We start from the raw sequence: 21369 nt of genomic DNA on the forward strand, positions 1-21369 counted from the left end.
ATATGACTACTATAATACTGCCCCCTATGTACAAGAATATAACTACTATAATACTGCTCCTATGTACAAGAATATAACTACTATAATACTGCTTCTATGTACAAGAATATAACTACTATAATACTGCTCCTGTGTACAAGAATATAACTACTATAATACTGCTCCTATGTACAAGAATATAACTACTATAATACTGCTTCTATGTACAAGAATATAACTACTATAATACCGCCCCTATGTATTAGAATATAACTACTATAATTCTGCCCCTATGTATAAGAATATAACTACTATAATACTGCCCCTATGTATAAAAATATAACTACTATAATACTGCCCCCATGTACAAGAATATAACTACTATAATACTGCCCCCTATGTACAAGAATATAACTACTATAATACTGCCCCCTATGTACAAGAATATAACTACTATAATACTGCTCCCTATGTACAAGAATATAACTACTATAATACTGCTCCTATGTACAAGAATATAACTACTATAATGCTGCTCCTATGTAACAAGAATATAACTACTATAATACTGCCCCTATGTACAAGAATATAACTACTATAATACTGCCCCCTATGTACAAGAATATAACTACTATAATACTGCTCCTATGTACAAGAATATAACTACTATAATACTGCTCCTATGTACAAGAATATAACTACTATAATACTGCTCCTATGTACAAGAATATAACTACTATAATACTGTCCCTATGTACAAGAATATAACTACTATAATACTGTCCCTATGTACAAGAATATAACTACTATAATACTGCTCCTATGTACAAGAATATAACTACTATAATACTGTCCCTATGTACAAGAATATAACTACTATAATACTGCTATGTACAAGAATATAACTACTATAATACTGCCCCCTATGTACAAGAATATAGCTACTATAATACTGCCCCTATGTACAAGAATATAACTACTATAATACTGCTCCCTATGTACAAGAATATATCTACTGTAACATACCTGGCGGCGTCCTTGCATGGTGGTCCATCTCCCACTGTGCAAGAGCGCGCACTTGATCTCCAGTCCAGAATGTCTCTCTGGCTTCCCTCCTTGCTGTCTGTTTGTCTGTTTTGGCTGCATAGGGCGACGCCCGCTGAACTTCCTGTTTCTTGTACCTGCTGCGGACACGCCCCTGTTGCACCTTCAGCCTATTGCTGTCCATCTTTGGGTATTTATACCACCTTCTTCCTCAAGATGGCGCCTGAGCATTGTGTCCTGTCAGTCGGCTTTTTGTCTCTGACATGCCAGGTCCTATCCTGTTTTCCTGCCTGTTTTCCAGTTCTGTGTCTGAACTGTGGTCTGTTCTTGTGAACACGCTTCTTGCCTGTTCTTTCGCCTTCTAAGGGCCGTATTCCTAGATCTGCCTGTCTGTGCCTTGCGGTATCTGTTCCCGTCTGAACAGAGTCCTGTTTGTGTCTCTGCCTTGCGGTATCTGTTCCCGTCTGAACAGAGTCCTGTTTGTGTCCCTGCCTTGCGGTATCTGTTCCTGTCTGAACTGAGTCCTGTCTATGTCTCCTGCCTTGCGGTGTCAGTTCCCGTGTCTGAACTGAGTCCTGTCTGTGTACTCTTGCCTGCTGCCTTTCCTGGAGGCTGTATTTCCAGGCCTGTCTGAACACGCTCCTAGCCTGTTCCTCCCGCCTTCTAGGGGCCGATTACCTAGATCCGTTCCTGTATCTTGTCTGTCCTGTCTGAACACGCTCCTTGCCTGTTCGTCCCGCCTCTCTGGGGGCCGTATTCCCAGACCCGCTCCTGTATCCCGCTGCAGTGTCGGTCTCTTTCGTACACTCAGTTCCAGTCTGAACTCTCTCCTATCCTTTACCTGTTTTGCCTCTATGTCCGTTCCTTTCCTTTTTCTGCAGAGTCTGAACTCGTACCTAACTCCTGCTTGTTGTCTCTGTACTCCCGTTTGTGAGTTTGTGGTCCACTTGCTACTTCACTGCAAGTACCCTGTGGGTATCTGGCTCTGCCTTTCCCTTCCTGTCTGTTCCGTGTGAACAGAGCCCTGTCCGTCCTGCTCTGACTCCTTGCTCACTGCTCCGGCAGCCTTGCTCCGCTCTGACCCTTTTGCTCACTGCTCCGGCAGCCTTGCTCCGCTCTGACCCTTTTGTTCACTGCTCCGGCAGTCCTGTCCTGCCCTGCTTCTGCCCGCTGCTCCGGCAGTCCTGCCCTGCTTCTGCCCGCTGCTCCGGCAGTCCTGTCCTGCCCTGCTTCTGCCCGCTGCTCCGGCAGTCCTGTCCTGCCCTGCTTCTGCCCGCTGCTCCGGCAGTCCTGTCCTGCCCTGCTTCTGCCCGCTGCTCCGGCAGTCCTGTCCTGCCCTGCTTGTGCTCGCTGCTCCTGCAGCCCCGTCCTGCTCTGTTCTTGCCCACCGCTTTGGGCATTCCCTCTCTGCTGTGGTTGTCTACCGCATCTGCGGTTCTGTGACCCAGTCTGTACTGGGTCTTAACCTTTCTGTGCTCCAGCCCGTCCTTTCGGCCAGTACCTCCCTGCCTGCATACTCGCCTGTATCCACCCATCTGCATACCTGCCGTGTTTGCTTACATCCACCAGTCTGTGCCAGCCTAACCTGCCTGTTCCAGTAATCCCAGTGTGGGTCAACCCCCGTGTCCGGAGTTTGACCTGGAGTAGCACCTGGTCCCTCTGCCCGGTTTCTCCCTGGTGCACTGGCGTCGTATGCCGTCGTGCCATCTTGGTCGGATCGGCCAGATACTTAGTCACGCCCCTCCAGGCACTCTCCAGTCCATGGTCCAGTGGAACCACAACACCCGCACACGCCAGTCAGTCCGGGCGTGTGCATAACAACTACTATAATACTGCTCCCTATGTACAAGAATATAACTACTATAATACTGCTCCCTATGTACAAGAATATAACTACTATAATACTGCTCCTATGTACAAGAATATAACTACTATAATACTGCCCCTATGTACAAGAATATAACTACTATAATGCTGCTCCTATGTAACAAGAATATAACTACTATAATACTGCCCCTATGTACAAGAATATAACTACTATAATACTGCCCCCTATGTACTAGAATATAACTACTATAATACTGCTCCTATGTACAAGAATATAACTACTATAATGCTGCTCCTATGTAACAAGAATATAACTACTATAATACTGCCCCTATGTACAAGAATATAACCACTATAATACTGCTCCTATCTACAGGAATATAACTACTATAATACTGCCTCCTATGTACAAGAATATAACTACTATAATACTGCCTCCTATGTACAAGAATATAACTACTATAATACTGCCTCCTATGTACAAGAATATAACTACTATAATACTGCTCCTATGTACAAGAATATAACTACTATAATACTGCTCCTATGTACAAGAATATAACTACTATAATACTGTCCCTATGTACAAGAATATAACTACTATAATACTGCCCCCTATGTACAAGAATATAACTACTATAATACTGCTCCTATGTACAAGAATATAACTACTATAATACTGCTCCCTATGTACAAGAATATAACTACTATAATACTGCCCCTATGTACAAGAATATAACTACTATAATACTGCCCCCTATGTACAAGAATATAACTACTATAATACTGTCCCTATGTACAAGAATATAACTACTATAATACTGCTCCTATGTACAAGAATATAACTACTATAATACTGCTCCTATGTACAAGAATATAACTACTATAATACTGCCCCTATGTACAAGAATATAACTACTATAATACTGCTCCCTATGTACAAGAATATAACTACTATAATACTGCCCCTATGTACAAGAATATAACTACTATAATACTGCCCCTATGTACAAGAATATAACTACTATAATACTGCTCCTATGTACAAGAATATAACTACTATAATACTGCCTCTATGTACAAGAATATAACTACTATAATACTGCTCCTATGTACAAGAATATAACTACTATAATACTGCTCCTATGTACAAGAATATAACTACTATAATACTGCCCCCTATGTACAAGAATATAACTACTATAATACTGCCCCCTATGTACAAGAATATAACTACTATAATACTGCTCCTATGTACAAGAATATAACTACTATAATACTGCTTCTATGTACAAGAATATAACTACTATAATACTGCCCCTATGTACAAGAATATAACTACTATAATACTGCTCCTATGTACAAGAATATAACTACTATAATACTGCCCCCTATATACAAGAATATAACTACTATAATACTGTCCCTGTGTATAAGAATATAACTACTATAATACTGCCCCTATGTACAAGAATATAACTACTATAATACTGCTCCTATGTACAAGAATATAACTACTATAATACTGCCCCCTATGTACAAGAATATAACTACTATAATACTGCCCCCTATGTACAAGAATATAACTACTATAATACTGCCCCTATGTACAAGAATATAACTACTATAATACTGCTCCTATGTACAAGAATATAACTACTATAATACTGCTCCTATGTACAAGAATATAACTACTATAATACTGCTCCTATGTACAAGAATATAACTACTATAATACTGCCCCTATGTACAAGAATATAACTACTATAATACTGCTCCTATGTACAAGAATATAACTACTATAATACTGCCCCCTATATACAAGAATATAACTACTATAATACTGCCCCCTATATACAAGAATATAACTACTATAATACTGCCCCTATGTACAAGAATATAACTACTATAATACTGCCCCTATGTACAAGAATATAACTACTATAATACTGCCCCTATGTACAAGAATATAACTACTATAATACTGCTCCTATGTACAAGAATATAACTACTATAATACTGCCCCCTATATACAAGAATATAACTACTATAATACTGTCCCTGTGTATAAGAATATAACTACTATAATACTGCCCCTATGTACAAGAATATAACTACTATAATACTGCTCCTATGTACAAGAATATAACTACTATAATACTGCTCCCTATGTACAAGAATATAACTACTATAATACTGCCTCTATGTACAAGAATATAACTACTATAATACTGCTCCTATGTACAAGAATATAACTACTATAATACTGCCTCTATGTACAAGAATATAACTACTATAATACTGCTCCTATGTACAAGAATATAACTACTATAATACTGCTCCTATGTACAAGAATATAACTACTATAATACTGCCTCTATGTACAAGAATATAACTACTATAATACTGCTCCTATGTACAAGAATATAACTACTATAATACTGCCCCCTATGTACAAGAATATAACTACTATATACTGCTCCTATGTACAAGAATATAACTACTATAATACTGCTCCTATGTACAAGAATATAACTACTATAATACTGCTCCTATGTACAAGAATATAACTACTATAATACCCTGTACAGCAGGAGAACATCCGAATAACAAGTCAAAGGGAAACTTAAATTTAATCAGTATAAAAAACCTTTATTATGAATTAGAAGGGTCACGTGGCACTACATGCACCAGCATGACCGTACCAAAATGCCAGATAGAAAATAAAAAATCTTTGGTAGTACACATAAATACAGAAATTCAATAATTTCTCAATTAGGACCAGCAGTAACAAGAAAAAACATAGAATATTTGGATGCAAAGTACATATGTAGCCAAAACCTCATCAAATGCATAGGTGATGACTGTAGCCTATACAATTCACGTGTGAACCATAGACAAGAGGGGATAATGCTCACTCCAGGGGTGTACACCACAAATGTGTCAGTATATGTATAATGCTGGATAATTACCGTAGAAATGTACACGTACACCTCCTATATATGAGTCTAGGTGATAGTGCCTGGGAAATAGTGTCCAAAACATAATCACAGTCGATCTCAAACCCATGCAAAAGGGGCAAATATTAAATACCTGAATTACTGGTCCAAGTAAATGAAAGGCACCATGTGGTACAGCCCCGACGCACGTTTCGGACATTCGTCCTTCGTCAGGGGGTAGTAACGCATGCGCCGTATGATAGCTCCGCCTGTCCCCATATATTTAACAATGGATCACTGTTTTCTCCATTACTGTGGGCGGATACACATATTAATGTTATGGGCGGGCCGACGATCTTGATTGGCCACGTTAGTATATTTAACCACACCAAGCTGTATGGTTACTTCCCCCTGACGAAGGACAAATGTCCGAAACACGCGTCGGGGCTGTACCACATGGTGCCTTTCATTTACTTGGACCAGTAATTCAGGTATTTAATATTTGCCCCTTTTGCATGGGTTTGAGATCGACTGTGATTATGTTTTGGACACTATTTCCCAGGCACTATCACCTAGACTCATATATAGGAGGTGTACGTGTACATTCCTACGGTAATTATCCAGCATTATACATATACTGACACATTTGTGGTGTACACCCCTGGAGTGAGCATTATCCCCTCTTGTCTATGGTTCACACGTGAATTGTATAGGCTACAGTCATCACCTATGCATTTGATGAGGTTTTGGCTACATATGTACTTTGCATCCAAATATTCTATGTTTTTTCTTGTTACTGCTGGTCCTAATTGAGAAATGATTGAATTTCTGTATTTATGTGTACTACCAAAGATTTTTTATTTTCTATCTGGCATTTTGGTACGGTCATGCTGGTGCATGTAGTGCCACCTGACCCTTCTACTTCATAATAAAGGTTTTTTATACTGATTAAATTTAAGTTTCCCCTTGACTTGTTATTCGGATGTTCTCCTGCTGTACAATATAATTTTCCGAATGGTCTGCCATTCTACATGGGTCCGTATAATCAGCACAACATTATATGTAGACCTGACAAATTGTGGGTCTAAATACTAGGAGTAATATGTGCTGTTGCATTCAGTGTGTTGTTTGTATTACTATAATACCCTGTAGCACAGGTGAGGCTGTCTGAGAGGTGGTATTAGTAATACACACAGGGATCGGTGGGTGGCGGTGAATACATTACCGGTGTCTTTTATCTGGCAGAGCTTAAGAATATTTTCCAGCTTCATGAATCGATCTATCCAGGCTTCCTGCTCGTCAGAACTGCTGGGTTCAAAGAGATGTAGCGCCGGCTCAGACAGCGGCCTGTGATGTCTCTTGTTGGCCAGGAATGAACTTTCTGAAGTTTGCTTTTCTGTTAGATCCTGTGAATAATGCGACCCATGTCACATACAGGCTGCGCCGTGTGTGCAGAACATTCACCCCTGTATATATTTGGCTCATTAGCTGTCAATGTGTTAGACATTTTCTGAGAATCCCAAATGTTGCAGACTCCTGTATGGTTAATTTCGCTAGTTATACCATGATATGAGGGCGGCATAAATAACTGCATTACTCGTCAATTTTTTGTGCGATCTTCACTTACGCTTTCATTTGGAAACAATATGTATTTGACATTAAAGGTACATTTTCTATTACTAATTTTTCTGTGCTAATTTAATTCGCAACATGTGTTTATAGGGTTCATAGTTGTTGTTTTTTTGTGATACTAAGCACCAAACCCCTCTGCTGCACATTGCCAGAGTGTTAGTCATAAAATGTTGTCCGCCTGCAGTCACCACTAGAGGGAGCTCACTACATAGGAATTTATACAGCTCCTATCGCAGATAGATAAATAGTTGGATAGATAATTTGTGCAGCAAGTGTCTTCATTTTATAAGTGTAGTCTATATGGCAGTAATATGGTTTACAGCTATCTATCAATCTCACAGAGAGTGGCACTCTGCAGACCAGTTTGATGCTAAATACTGTAATGTTCACTCACCCAGTGGTGAGACTGTCCGGACCCCTCTTCTCCTGTACTGCGGGGGGCTTCCTCCTGTTTTTCTTTGTAAAATAAAAAATATACATAGATTTGGGAGATACCAATTTAGCCATAAAACCTCATTATCCCTGCAATCTATTTTCTTCAGGTTGCCATTGACAGCAAGCAGAGATGGTAAGTAATCGAAACACTATGATGCTTATCGCCATTTATCTCAGAGAGGAGATTGCCTACACTGACACATTGTAACACTGGCGGACTGAGACAGAAGTGGCCCCTGTGTAAGAACAGTATATGGACCCTTTACAGTCTAATAGCTCCTTATAATGTACAACTCCTCTTGGTTTGGGAGTGTTAGTGGCCCCTTTACTTCTTGGGCCCCTGTGCGGCTGCACAGATTACACCAATAACAATAATAATAGTAATAAACAGGGTTTCCCTTTAGTAACAGTAAGCAGAGATTTTAAATGCAAACTTTTTTAAAAGTTGAAAAACTTTTCTTTATGCTTTGAAAATGCTTTGTAGACCCAAGTTGGGTGGCCCCTGTCTGTGTATTAAGGCAGCTGAAACCATTGTGGCCACCATTGTCCCAGTACAAACTCATCCCAGCTTTCCCGGAGTCCTGAGCGGCAGTCACTCCTGCAGTAGTTGTGTCGGCTCCAATGTGGGAATATAGGGGGGGGGGATATGTGTGCATTAGATATTATTTACCCATATACTTTATATATCAGTTGTCAGCAGCTTTCCCAGCGAGACGTGAGTGTGATTTATGCAGAGCAGGACAGATTGTAATATACATTTTTAATGACAGGAATCACAAATCGTCGGCGGCGATGAAGAACGTGCACAGATCACTTGACAGATGCATTCTCCACCAACAGATGGCTCCGGGTTCAATCCCAGATTAAGGAACTCAACATATTTCTGTTCTGATACAGGAGGCGCAGTTCACGTGTTTACATCAGAGGCTTGTTACATAAATGCCGCCATTCATCTCCCAGCCCTGGGCCCAGGAGCTGACACTCACTGCAGGAAAGGGGCTTTATTCTTACCTGTAAATGCTCAGAGACTATGAGATAAATAGACTGTAACTGATCGCATTCTGATGCCAGAGGCCATTTAACTCTGATATTTCTATGTTGTACTTTTCCATTTGTTGCATCTAAGAAAATTAGCGCAACCATCTGCTAAAATACTCTGTGCTGCTGGACAAACTGGCTCCTTTCACTTATTTAATTCTCATTCTGACATTGCCCCTGTCCTCAGTAACATTAGCACATGCGTATGCAAGTCTCTGACCCTGACCGTATTGGCATATGCATATCCTGAAATACTCTGTGCTGCTCATAGACCCTGCTCCTTCCACTATGTATCTCTTAGTCCATGGCCTCTCACGTATCTCCAATCCTCTCTTCACATCCCGACACTGCCTGTCACCTGCCGCCCCTGTCCGTACCACCCTCATCAATAGCCTCTCCTTAAATACTCTGTGCTGCTAAATTACCCTGTAACACTTAGTCTGTAACCACTAATAAGATCAGGAAGCTTGGAATCCTGCTCCATCCACTATGTAACTGATACATTATCTAACAACAATATTTACATGAATTTATTTATTTTGCTCTTTTGTTTTCTTACCTGTTACTTTCTTTTCTTTTTCCACCTGCTGTAATAAATCTACAATCTGTTTCCACCTGGATAAAGGAGAGGAACGTTCACATTACAGAAGGTTTCTGCTTTTCTTTCGTGCAGGGAAAATGTACTTACTAACTTTTCAGAAGGAACATCAGGAAGATTCAGAAGAGGGGAACAAAAAGTGGCAGATAAGTGGCTGCACAAGCTCTTTAATGCTCTGCTTACATATATAGGACCCAAGGGTGGATTAAGAGTAGCAAGGGCCCCAGGCAGTTTAGAAGGCGCCTCCCCCTCCCCACACACACACACCTGATGTATCACATGTCACATGATCCCCTGCGATAGATCATGTGATAGTTCACGTGAAATTAATTTGGCACAATATTAATATATTAATTATAATATTTTTTTTTTAGGCTGTGTGCCCACTATGCGTTTTTTAAGTGTTTCCACAGCGGCAATTCCGCTGCAGAAACGCTTGGTAGAAGGTCTGCCATGTTCCCCAATGATAATCCGCTGTGCTGTGCACATGCTGCGGAGATTTCCACTGCGGATTATCATTGCTGAAAAAAACGCAGCACTACCAATTATTTTGTGGAGGCGCCGTCATTGACTTGCATTGGAACCCATGGAATCCGCGTCACTGCATCTGTACATGCAGAATCTATGCGTTTCAATGTGCGGATGGTACCCGGGTCTAGAGGAGAGGAGACTCTCATCCGGACCCGGGTACCATAGAACCTGTAAAAAAAAGAAAGAATAAAATAAAAAATAAATATTATACTTACCTTCTGATGGCCCCCGGTGTCTTTATCTGATGCGTCCTGGCTTGCCGGGAGCTCGCGGTACACTAAAGGACCTGTGGTGACGTCATTTAGTTATGTGACGGGTCACGCGACCGCTGACGTCGGCAGGCCATCAGAAGGTAAGTATATACCGCATTTATTTTTTACCATTCTTTTACGGCCACACTATGTAAATCCATGCCGGTTGCATGGATTTATATAGTGTGACCAAGTTGAGAAGCACTTTCCAAGTGATGCTAAAATCGCTTGGAAAGCGCTTGTCAACCCACATGCAGAACTGCAAGTGAAGAACGCTTCACATCCGCATGTCCCTGGCAGGAAAACACATGTACAATCCGCATGTACAATCCGCATGTAAAATCCGCATGCGTTTTTTCTGCCAGGGAGATGCAGAAACGCTCAAAAAAATCCGGAGCATTTCTGCATCGTGGGCACATAGCCTTACATTAATTGTATGACTCAATATTGAGCACACGTAGCCATCTATACACAGCAGGAGGCCGCACGGCGCCATCTATACACAGCAGGAGGCCGCACGGCGCCATCTATACACAGCAGGAGGCCGCACGGCGCCATCTATACACAGCAGGAGGCCGCACGGCGCCATCTATACACAACAGGAGGCCGCACGGCGCCATCTATACACAGCAGGAGGCCGCACGGCGCCATCTATACACAGCAGGAGGCCGCACGTAGCCATCTATACACAGCAGGAGGCCGCACGGCGCCATCTATACACAGCAGGAGGCCGCACGTAGCCATCTATACACAGCAGGAGGCCGCACGTAGCCATCTATACACAGCAGGAGGCCGCACGTAGCCATCTATACACAGCAGGAGGCCGCACGGCGCCATCTATACACAGCAGGAGGCCGCACGGCGCCATCTATACACAGCAGGAGGCCGCACGGCGCCACCTATACACAGCAGAAGGCCGCACGGCGCCACCTATACACAGCGGGAGGCCGCACGGCGCCACCTATACACAGCGGGAGGCCGCACGGCGCCATCTATACACAGCGGGAGGCCGCACGGCGCCATCTATACACAGCGGGAGGCCGCACGTAGCCATCTATACACAGCGGGAGGCCGCACGTAGCCATCTATACACAGCGGGAGGCCGCACGTAGCCATCTATACACAGCAGGAGGCCGCACGCAGTCACGCACACACACAAACATATACAGACATATACATACCGCATAAACACATTTGAAACACAAAAATACATATAAACAGACATCACACAATGATATCTGCCTGCACACACACACACACACTAACTCACTCAATCACTATCCCTCGGCTCCCGTCGTCCAGCTCCTCTCCGGTGCAGCAGTGCAGCGCGCACTGTGTGACGTCACACTTGCAGACACGGCCGCGCACAGAGAAGTTAACAGGTGCAGCGCTGGCCCGGGCCGAAGAAGTAGTAGCGGCCGTGTGCCGCTGCTGGGGGAGCGGTCAGGGGCCCCCCTGCCTCTGACTACCGGTATGTGCCGCGGCGCCGCACATACTATAATGAGGGCAATCTGGCCATTGACCCCCTGGAGCCCCGGGCCACCTGGAGCCCTTGGCTGTAGCCCAGATTGCCCTCATTATAATCCGCCTATGATAGGACCCCCTTCCTCCAATTATGGGGGCTAAAGTTCAAATACTACCCGAAATTAATGCAGACCATGTACCAGAGCTTTAAAGAAAGATACACCCCCCCCCAGACTAGAGTCAATGTATACAGATACCAGACCAGAACCTCTTTGTACACTGTTCAAAAAATAAAGGGAACACTGAAATATCACATCCTAGATCTGAATGAATTAAATATTCTCATTGAATACTTTGTTCGGTACAAAGTTGAATGTGCTGACAACAAAATCACACAAAAATCATGAATGGAAATCAAATTTATTAACCAATGGAGGCCTGGATTTGGAGTCACCCCCAAAATTAAAGTGGAAAAACACACTACAGGCTGATCCAACTTTGATGTAATGTTCTTAAAACAAGTCAAAATGAGGCTCAGTATTGTGTGTGGCCTCCACGTGCCTGTATGACCTCCCTACAACGCCTGGACATGCTCCTGATGAGGCTGAGTATTGTGTGTGGCCTCCACGTGCCTGTATGACCTCCCTACAACGCCTGGGCATGCTCCTGATGAGGCTGAGTATTGTGTGTGGCCTCCACGTGCCTGTATGACCTCCCTACAACGCCTGGGCATGCTCCTGATGAGGCTGAGTATTGTGTGTGGCCTCCACGTGCCTGTATGACCTCCCTACAACGCCTGGACATGCTTCTGATGAGGCTGAGTATTGTGTGTGGCCTCCACGTGCCTGTATGACCTCCCTACAACGCCTGGGCATGCTCCTGATGAGTCTCAGTATTGTGTGTGGCCTCCACGTGCCTGTATGACCTCCCTACAACGCCTGGGCATGCTCCTGATGAGTCTCAGTATTGTGTGTGACCTCCACGTGCCTGTATGACCTCCCTACAACGCCTGGGCATGCTCCTGATGAGGCTCAGTATTGTGTGTGGCCTCCACGTGCCTGTATGACCTCCCTACAACGCCTGGACATGCTCCTGATGAGGCTGAGTATTGTGTGTGACCTCCACGTGCCTGTATGACCTCCCTACAACGCCTGGACATGCTCCTGATGAGGCTGAGTATTGTGTGTGGCCTCCACGTGCCTGTGTGACCTCCCTACAACGCCTGGGCATGCTCCTGATGAGTCTCAGTATTGTGTGTGGCCTCCACGTGCTTGTATGACCTCCCTACAACGCCTGGGCATGCTCCTGATGAGTCTCAGTATTGTGTGTGACCTCCACGTGCCTGTATGACCTCCCTACAACGCCTGGGCATGCTCCTGATGAGGCTGAGTATTGTGTGTGGCCTCCACGTGCCTGTATGACCTCCCTACACCGCCTGGGTATGCTCCTGATGAGGCTCAGTATTGTGTGTGGCCTCCACGTGCCTGTATGACCTCCCTACAACGCCTGGGCATGCTCCTGATGAGGCTGAGTATTGTGTGTGGCCTCCACGTGCCTGTATGACCTCCCTACACCGCCTGGGCATGCTCCTGATGAGGCTGAGTATTGTGTGTGGCCTCCACGTGCCTGTATGGCCTCCCTACAACGCCTGGGCATGCTCCTGATGAGGTTGCGGATGGTCTCCTGTGGGATCTCCTCCCAGACCTGGACTAAAGCATCCGCCAACTCCTGGACAGTCTGTGGTGCAACGTGACGTTGGTGGATGGAGCGAGACATGATGTCCCAGATGTGCTCAATCGGATTCAGGTCTGGGGAACGGGCGGGCCAGTCCATAGCTTCAATGCCTTCATCTTGCAGGAACTGCTGACACACTCCAGCCACATGAGGTCTGGCATTGTCCTGCATTAGGAGGAACCCAGGGCCAACCGCACCAGCATATGGTCTCACAAGGTGTCTTGATAATTGCCAATAATTTCCATCTATTGTCTATTCCATTTGCACAACAGCATGTGAAATTGATTGTCAATCAGTTTTGCTTCCTAAGTGGACAGTTTGATTTCACAGAAGTTTGATTTACTTGGAGTTATATTCTGTTGTTTAAGTGTTGCCTTTATTTTTTGGGCAGTGTATAAAGATCCAACCACCTGTATACAGACCCAAGCCCAGATATATATACAGATCTTGGACCACAACCTTGCTGTAGACCCCCAGACCTGACCCTATTCCTGTATACAGACCACAGTCCTGAAGCCCTTTGTATACAGCACGTATCCCTGCTTACAGACCCCAGATCAGACCCCCTTTATACAGATCCCGCACCCATCAACCCTCATCTAACTTTAATGTCTTATAATTTCAGATGATAAGAGCTCAGCTGCTGCGCTACAGTCTGTGGACCCCACAAACAGCTCTCAGCTTCCTAGGCCCCTTTGCTTGTGACATAGCGGGGAGAAGATCAGGATATTGGGGCTACATGAAGTCATCACCCCTGAGATCAATTGACGATCCAGCGATTAGTGATGGAGGAGATCACAGGAGATCAAATGAAACCTAAATCTAAAGACAACTTGCCGGATGTTTCCCTGGTCACTGAACACATTGTCTTCAAGGAGAGGAGTCAGGGATGAGAGGGCGAGAGAGGCTCCATGAGACGCACACACCTCCTGGAACTGCAACATACAACATAGTATAGACCCGAATGTGAGGAGTGGGGCTGCAAAGGGTTAATAACGCAAATTGTTATACAACAGGCTTGCTGACTGTTTCCTCTCACAGCCACAATAACTATAGGGGAATATCTGATAACAGGCTTGCTGACAGTTTCCAATCACAGCCCAATAACTGTAGGGGGGTATCGGATATCAGGCGGACATAACAATGTAGCAGTTTTGTCTGTTCTGTTCCTGTTTTTCTGCATTATGCTGGGAGTTGTTCACCATTGAGGATAATTTTATTTTTTTTACTTGTATGTATTCAGGGACAAACATAATTTTTGCAATTGGGTTTCATTGAAAATTTTGCAGCATTTGACTTTTTTACAATCTTTTTGTTTTCCTGCACATTCAACTTTGATGTGGTCTGTGGCCATAAAACAGCTGAGAGGAGCTCAAAAAAAAGAAGCTATACAAGCTCTACCATCAGACCCTCAGAACGAGTTTACTGATAGATTTTCCGTTAGCTCATTCTGCAGCCAGTAACAGACAAAACATCGTGCAAAACTTAGTGTGAAACCCAATTGCAAAAATGATTTTTAACTCCAAATACATGCATTTAAGTAAATAAATATATTGACCCCAAAGGTGGACAATCGTATTTCCATCTCAGAAAGTTACGACCTATCGCTAAGATCTACTATCACGGGGGACACTTTTTTTTATTACTTAAATGCATGTATTTGGGGCTAAAAATCATTTTTTCAACTTAATTTCTAAAAAAACGTTGCACAGTTTGCCTTCTATAGCTTGTTTTGTACTTTCTATTGCCTACTGCAGAATGAGAAAACTAAAAATCCTTCAGGGAGCTCTACTGATAGCAGGGTTTATAGTCCTTATCTAAATCGCCTATAAAAGGTAATTTTTGAACTCAGCTAAACATCGATGTGGTAATAAATCAGCACACAAGAGAAGAGATAACCCTGAATGAGCTCACTTATGGATCCTCAGTTAACTCATTCTACAGCTTGCAATGTAAAGTGAAGCATAGAGTCCAACTGGTCAGAATGTTGACACCTATTTGTATACATGTAAGTAAAAAAAAAAATGCAACCAAAACAAGGTATGGAGTAGGGGCTATTAAAAAGGCAATAACTATAGGGGCAATCTTGCCAACAGTTTTGATTTTGCCGCTAATGGGGCAGGAAAAAAAACATGCCCCATGTGATAGGGCAGTTTGTAACGCTGTTATCTGTGTTTTTCTGAGCTCTTCTCAGCTGATTTATAACCACAGACCACATCAAAGTTCAATGTGCAGAAAAACAAAGAGCCAAAAAAGTGCAAATTTTTTAATGACACCCAATTGCTAAAAAGGTTTTTAGTCCCAAATACATGTATTTAAGTAAAAAAAAGAATATCATCAAAAGGTGACAACAATCTTAAACTTTTATAACCTGACACAACCAGAACCACAGATCTGCACCTCCGAGACCTTGAGAAGACCACGTGATGAGCGATCTCTTCTGAGCAAACTCTGTCTGAAAGATTCTGTGTCCTGGATTCCCCCGAGGATCTTCTGTATGTTTCTCTCTGTGTCCTTATCAATAATTGGGCCTCTGTGGTATAAAATATTAATAAGTAGCAATAATAGAAATGTAAAAAGTAAATATCTCTCATAGCTCAAGGTTCTCCTTTAACCCTTTATCCACCGCACACAATTTTGTCCGTCCTGCCGCAGCCTCTTCGTTTCCAATCACACGTGTGCCACCTTTTGTGGGAATAACTTTTTAGAGTTTTTACTCATCTGAGTCATTCCAGGACTGTTTTTAGTGACACATTGTACATTATGTTAGTGCAAAATTTCCCCAGTTTGGAAATGATGTCCCTTAGGGGATGGATCATATTTTTAATTCTGTTTTCTCTAGAAAGCAGGATAAACAAAAAAACAGAAATTCTTGCAAAGCTTTAGCTGTTTTTACACCATGTGGTATAAATAATGGCTTACCTTTATTCTAAGGATCAGCACAATCCCAAATTCATAGATTTTTTTTTTTCTATTTTCAATTATTTCTATTTTGTTTAGTCCCATAATGATGTGATTGTATGATCGCTCATGTAATACATTGCAGACTTCTGTACTGCAGTGCGGGTGCTGCTGGTGTTACACCGCCTATTAGTCCTCACTCTATTCTCTGCTTGTCTTTGACTTTCTGATGTTTTTTTACTTACTCTTTAGATTTCTCCACTGGAAATCTGACATATTTGCTTCCAATAATCTTCACAATAGTTTCCGGCATCCTCTCTCGGACAGGCTGAGGATTCCTGACGTGAGGCATCAGTTTGCTCAGATGTCAGGAAATCCAAGGGTTTGTAATATTTCAGTGACCTGTTGTCTAAAAGAGAGAACATTAAAGCTGAACATAGATTCACACATTACTTTTTTTCAGCGTTTTTTTTCAGCAGCAAAACCTGATCTCTTGGCAGAAAAGAAGCTGCATCAAAAATGCAAGTTTTGGTGCATTTTTTAGGATCCCAAAGTACAGCTTTGCTTCCATCACAGAATCATGAACACAGGTCACCTATGCAAGACAAATGTGAAGTCATATTAACCAGAATTACAAATGTGAGGGGAGGTGAATTGTTCACCTAAGACACTGGCAGTGCATTGAGTTTGTAGGACACTATTTATTTTCACACTATGGGGTCTGCCATTGAGTTACTCAGAGATTGTTCAATTTCACACCTCCCCGGGCCATAGGCATTGTTCAATCTCACACCTAACTCAGCCAATGTTTACTGTTCTACACATCATTAATTCAATTAAACTGTCCTATTCCAAACTGCCATCTCAGGTGACCAAGACAAGATGGTAAAATCACAAAAATAAATGAGTTTCACATACTGCTGTACTTGATTTTTTTCACTAAAAACGCAGCAAAACCTGATAGCTATGTTCACACTAGGCGTTTTTTCAGCATTTTTTCATTACTCTTTAATTTCAATGGGTTAAAAACGCTGAAGGAAGTGACATGCTAAATTCTGCAAAAAAAAACCATGGCAAGCACAAAATACTGATCAAACAAAAACCAAGGTGTGTGCATGAGATTTCTGGAATCTCATAGACTTTGCCAGTACTGTAAAATGCAGCTGAAAATTTCCATAAAAAAAAAAATGCATCGAAAAACACAATGTGTAAACATAGCCTAATGGAAAAGCGATGATATTATAGAACTGTGCACATTTACTATTCAGGAATATAGGAAAGTTGGGTGACATCCGAGTATAAGCTCTAGCAGCAGGCATAATGTATCAGACTCAATACATTGCTAAATAGAAATTGCTCCGAGTCTGAAATCCCCTCCTGACCTAATACTTCTCACAGCTGAGGATTTGTTACAATTGTATCCAGTCCAGACAATGCTCTGTTAGCTAAAGAGTTTTAACACCAGACTGATACAGGAGTTGGATTTGTTCTGTTCACTCTCCATTACTCAGTGTCCTTTTTGGCGGTATAATTATACCTTAAAATATGTTACACTGTATCTTCTGGGTGTAAACAAGAAAATGCTTCCATTAATTTACCACAAGCATAGTGCTCACAAAAGTAGGATTTAATCCACAAGGTACATTAGAAACTTACAGAACTTTACTATACAATGATTACGTTTTTTTTTTTTTTGTTTTTTTTTATAAATCCCATTTAAGGGTCTCTCTAGGTTTAAAAATCTTTTTTTTTTTTCAGAATGCCCCCCTTATACTTGGTGAACAAAGGATGTTCCACTTATTAGACTCCCAACAATCAGCTTTAATCTGTAGGGGAACTTGCTGCAAATGCTGTTTCTCTGCAGCGCCTCCATAGGGAAAATGAGGCATTACACCACTGGAGGACTCAAACAGAAAAAGGCCCCCATTCAAGAACAATATATATGGGACCTTTGCAGTCCAATAGTTCATCATTATGCATAAGTCCACCTGCTTTGGAGGTGGTGGGGGCCCCCTTACCTTTTGGGCCCCTGTGCTTCCACAAAAGGTTGCAGCAATGATTTGTCCGCCCCTGCATTACACTATTCTGATTGCAATTAATGAGTTTTCTGGATAAAGCATGGATATTCTGCATCCACCTTCTTTGTAGTCACTTTGAGTATGTGATGATGATCCTTATTATAAGAACCCTTTTAATAGGGTGTTAGAAAATTAGATTTATTACTCAGTCAATCCCTCTCGGGCTACGTTCCCGTGATGAGTATTCAGTGAGGTTTTTTTTTACTCTGCATATTTTCAAAAAAATACAAGTAGTCTATTCTACTTAATGGTTCAGAAAATCTGCAACATCAAAAACTCACAAATAACTCATGGTGGGAACAGAGCCCAAGGTGCAGTAATTCAAAGTCATTTTGCCTCCTCTACCTCTATAGATGTTCCAACGTCCCGCTGGTGTCCTGCGATCCTGGGTTCTTCTTAAAGTCGCGGTAGTTCACTCACAGTTCCCATCCGTTATGCATCTGTGATGAGAATTCCTGTATAACCAAAGGCTAATGAGCACCTGTCTGTAAGTGCCGGCTCCCACTCCTTGTAACTAAGGTGCTGGCAGCAAACACAGGGCTGAATAATGGCTGCAGGCTCCCTATCAGATATATGAACGTGCGCTGCACTGTGTTTATCCTTTAGGTGTGTCCTTGTGTTATGCGGATGATTTATGAGTCTTAAGAGCATTATTTATATTGTCGTCCATAATCGATTTCATCTGTAAAGTGATACCTGGATTAGAATATCATAAGAAAAGAAATGTAAAGTGCTACTCCGCCCCAATAAAAAAAAAAACGCATTCTACCATTGCCTGAGCATTATCTCACTTCTCTGAGCAGAAGTTTGTGCTCCAGAGCAACTCTTCACTAAAGGTGTTGGATAGGATTAGAAGAGCATGGAAGCTATCCTATACCTGACCTGGCTTGTATCTGGTATTTCAGCTCAGCTCTATTCAATTGAAAGGGGTTGAACTGCAATACCACATATAACCTGTGAACAGGAGGGGGCGCTATTCCCTTATGATCGAATTCTAACCCTAGACAACCCCTTTAAGGAAGCCATTTTGAAAGTTGTAGAACTGGGTCTGCTTGTTAGCAGATCACTCCTCTGTTCGTTACTTTTTCAGTCTTGTGTATATTTCTTTAAGGCCACATTCTCAGGTTCAGTATTTGTTCAGTATTTTACATCAGTATTTGTAAGCCAAAACCAGGAGTGGAACAATCAGAGGAAAAGTATAATAGAAACACGTCACCTCTTCAGTATTTATCACCCACTCTTGGTTTTAGCTTACAAATACTGATGTAAAATATTGACCAAATACTGAACGTGTGAATGTGGCCCAATAGTGGTGTGTCTGTGCCATTCACATCCATTCAGACTAGTACACAAGGGGAAGGCACCAACATGACAGCCCATGTGTATTTCAGGTTTATAAGTTGTAGAAATGTCTTGAAAAATGTTCCATCCTCAGGTTTGCAAATGCTAAATAGGTTCTGAATGGATATTATGATTTCATACCACTAGATGGCAGCAGAGTCAATCAGTTTGGTGTTTAGTCTGCTCTGTGGCAGTGTATCCATGATGGGAGTTGTAGTACTGGGTATCAACCTATCGGCTTTGATGGTATAAAAACATATTAAATTATTTATAATATTTGAATTTATTCCTTTAAAATGACTCAGGCAGCTAAAAGGCTGATCAGGGACATTATTAATATCCACTGGTCACCAGGATTTAGATTAACCTCCTTATTTTACCAGGGACTGTTTTTAAAATGTTAAAAATATTTTTAAGAAATATAGATATTTTGATATTAAAATATTCAATCATAATAAACTGATACATTCTATTTTGTAGAGATCACTTCTCAGCAGTCTCATTATGATCACAGACAGGAAAACAATAACTGATAACACCTCTATATACAGTAGATAACATAGAATTCATCATTCACAACAGGTGATGTCACAGCTCACCTCCTCCTCCTCCTGTACAATGACTGATAATGCCTCTATATACAGTACATAACACAGGATCCACCATTCACAATCGGTGATATCACAGCTCACTTCCTCCTCCTCCTGTACAATGACTGATAACACCTCTATATATACAGTACATAACACAGGATCCACCATTCACAATAGGTGATGTCACAGCTCACCTCCTCCTCCTGTACAATGACTGATAACACCTCTATATACAGTAGATAACATAGAATTCATCATTCACAACAGGTGATGTCACAGCTCACCTCCTCCTCCTGTACAATAACTGATAACACCTCTATATACAGTAGATAACATAGAATTCATCATTCACAACAGGTGATGTCACAGCTCACCTCCACCTGTACAATGGCTGATAACACCTCTATATACAGTAGATAACACAAGATCCACCATTCACAACAGGTGATGTCACAGCTCACCTCCTCCTCCTCCTGTACAATGACTGATAATGCCTCTATATACAGTACATAACACAGGATCCACCATTCACAATAGGTGATGTCACAGCTCACCTCCTCCTCCTGTACAATGACTGATAACACCTCTATATATACAGTACATAACACAGGATCCACCATTCACAATAGGTGATGTCACAGCTCACCTCCTCCTCCTGTACAATGACTGATAACACCTCTATATACAGTAGATAACACAGGATCTACCATTCACAATAGGTGATGTCACAGCTCACCTCCTCCTCCTCCTGTACAATGACTGATAGCCCCTCTATATACAGTAGATAACACAGGATCTACCATTCACAATAGGTGATGTCACAGCTCACCTCCTCCCCCTCATGTACAATGACTGATAACACCTCTATATATACAGTACATAACACAGGATCCACCATTCACAATAGGTGATGTCACAGCTCACCTCCTCCTCCTGTACAATGACTGATAACACCTCTATATACAGTAGATAACACAGGATCCA

The 21369-nt window shown here is 42.2% G+C and overlaps 1 protein-coding gene across 1 annotated transcript in view; it reads right to left on the reverse strand.

The window, feature by feature from the left end:
- Positions 1 to 9453: 9453 nt before the first annotated feature.
- LOC141157026 (FRAS1-related extracellular matrix protein 1-like) overlaps positions 9454 to 21369 on the reverse strand; it is a 264796-nt gene continuing 252880 nt past the window's right edge. Inside the window, exons 37-38 of the mRNA XM_073643738.1 lie at positions 16619 to 16782; positions 9454 to 9509 (exon numbers count right to left, since the gene is read on the reverse strand). The gene's annotated coding sequence lies outside the window, so the exon portion shown is untranslated. The remainder of the gene's footprint in view (positions 9510 to 16618; positions 16783 to 21369) is intronic.

This window comes from Phyllobates terribilis, unplaced genomic scaffold, assembly GCF_046119375.1.
Source record: "Phyllobates terribilis strain yellow unplaced genomic scaffold, ASM4611937v1 Scaffold_8__6_contigs__length_399053987, whole genome shotgun sequence".
Lineage (NCBI taxonomy): Eukaryota > Metazoa > Chordata > Amphibia > Anura > Dendrobatidae > Phyllobates > Phyllobates terribilis.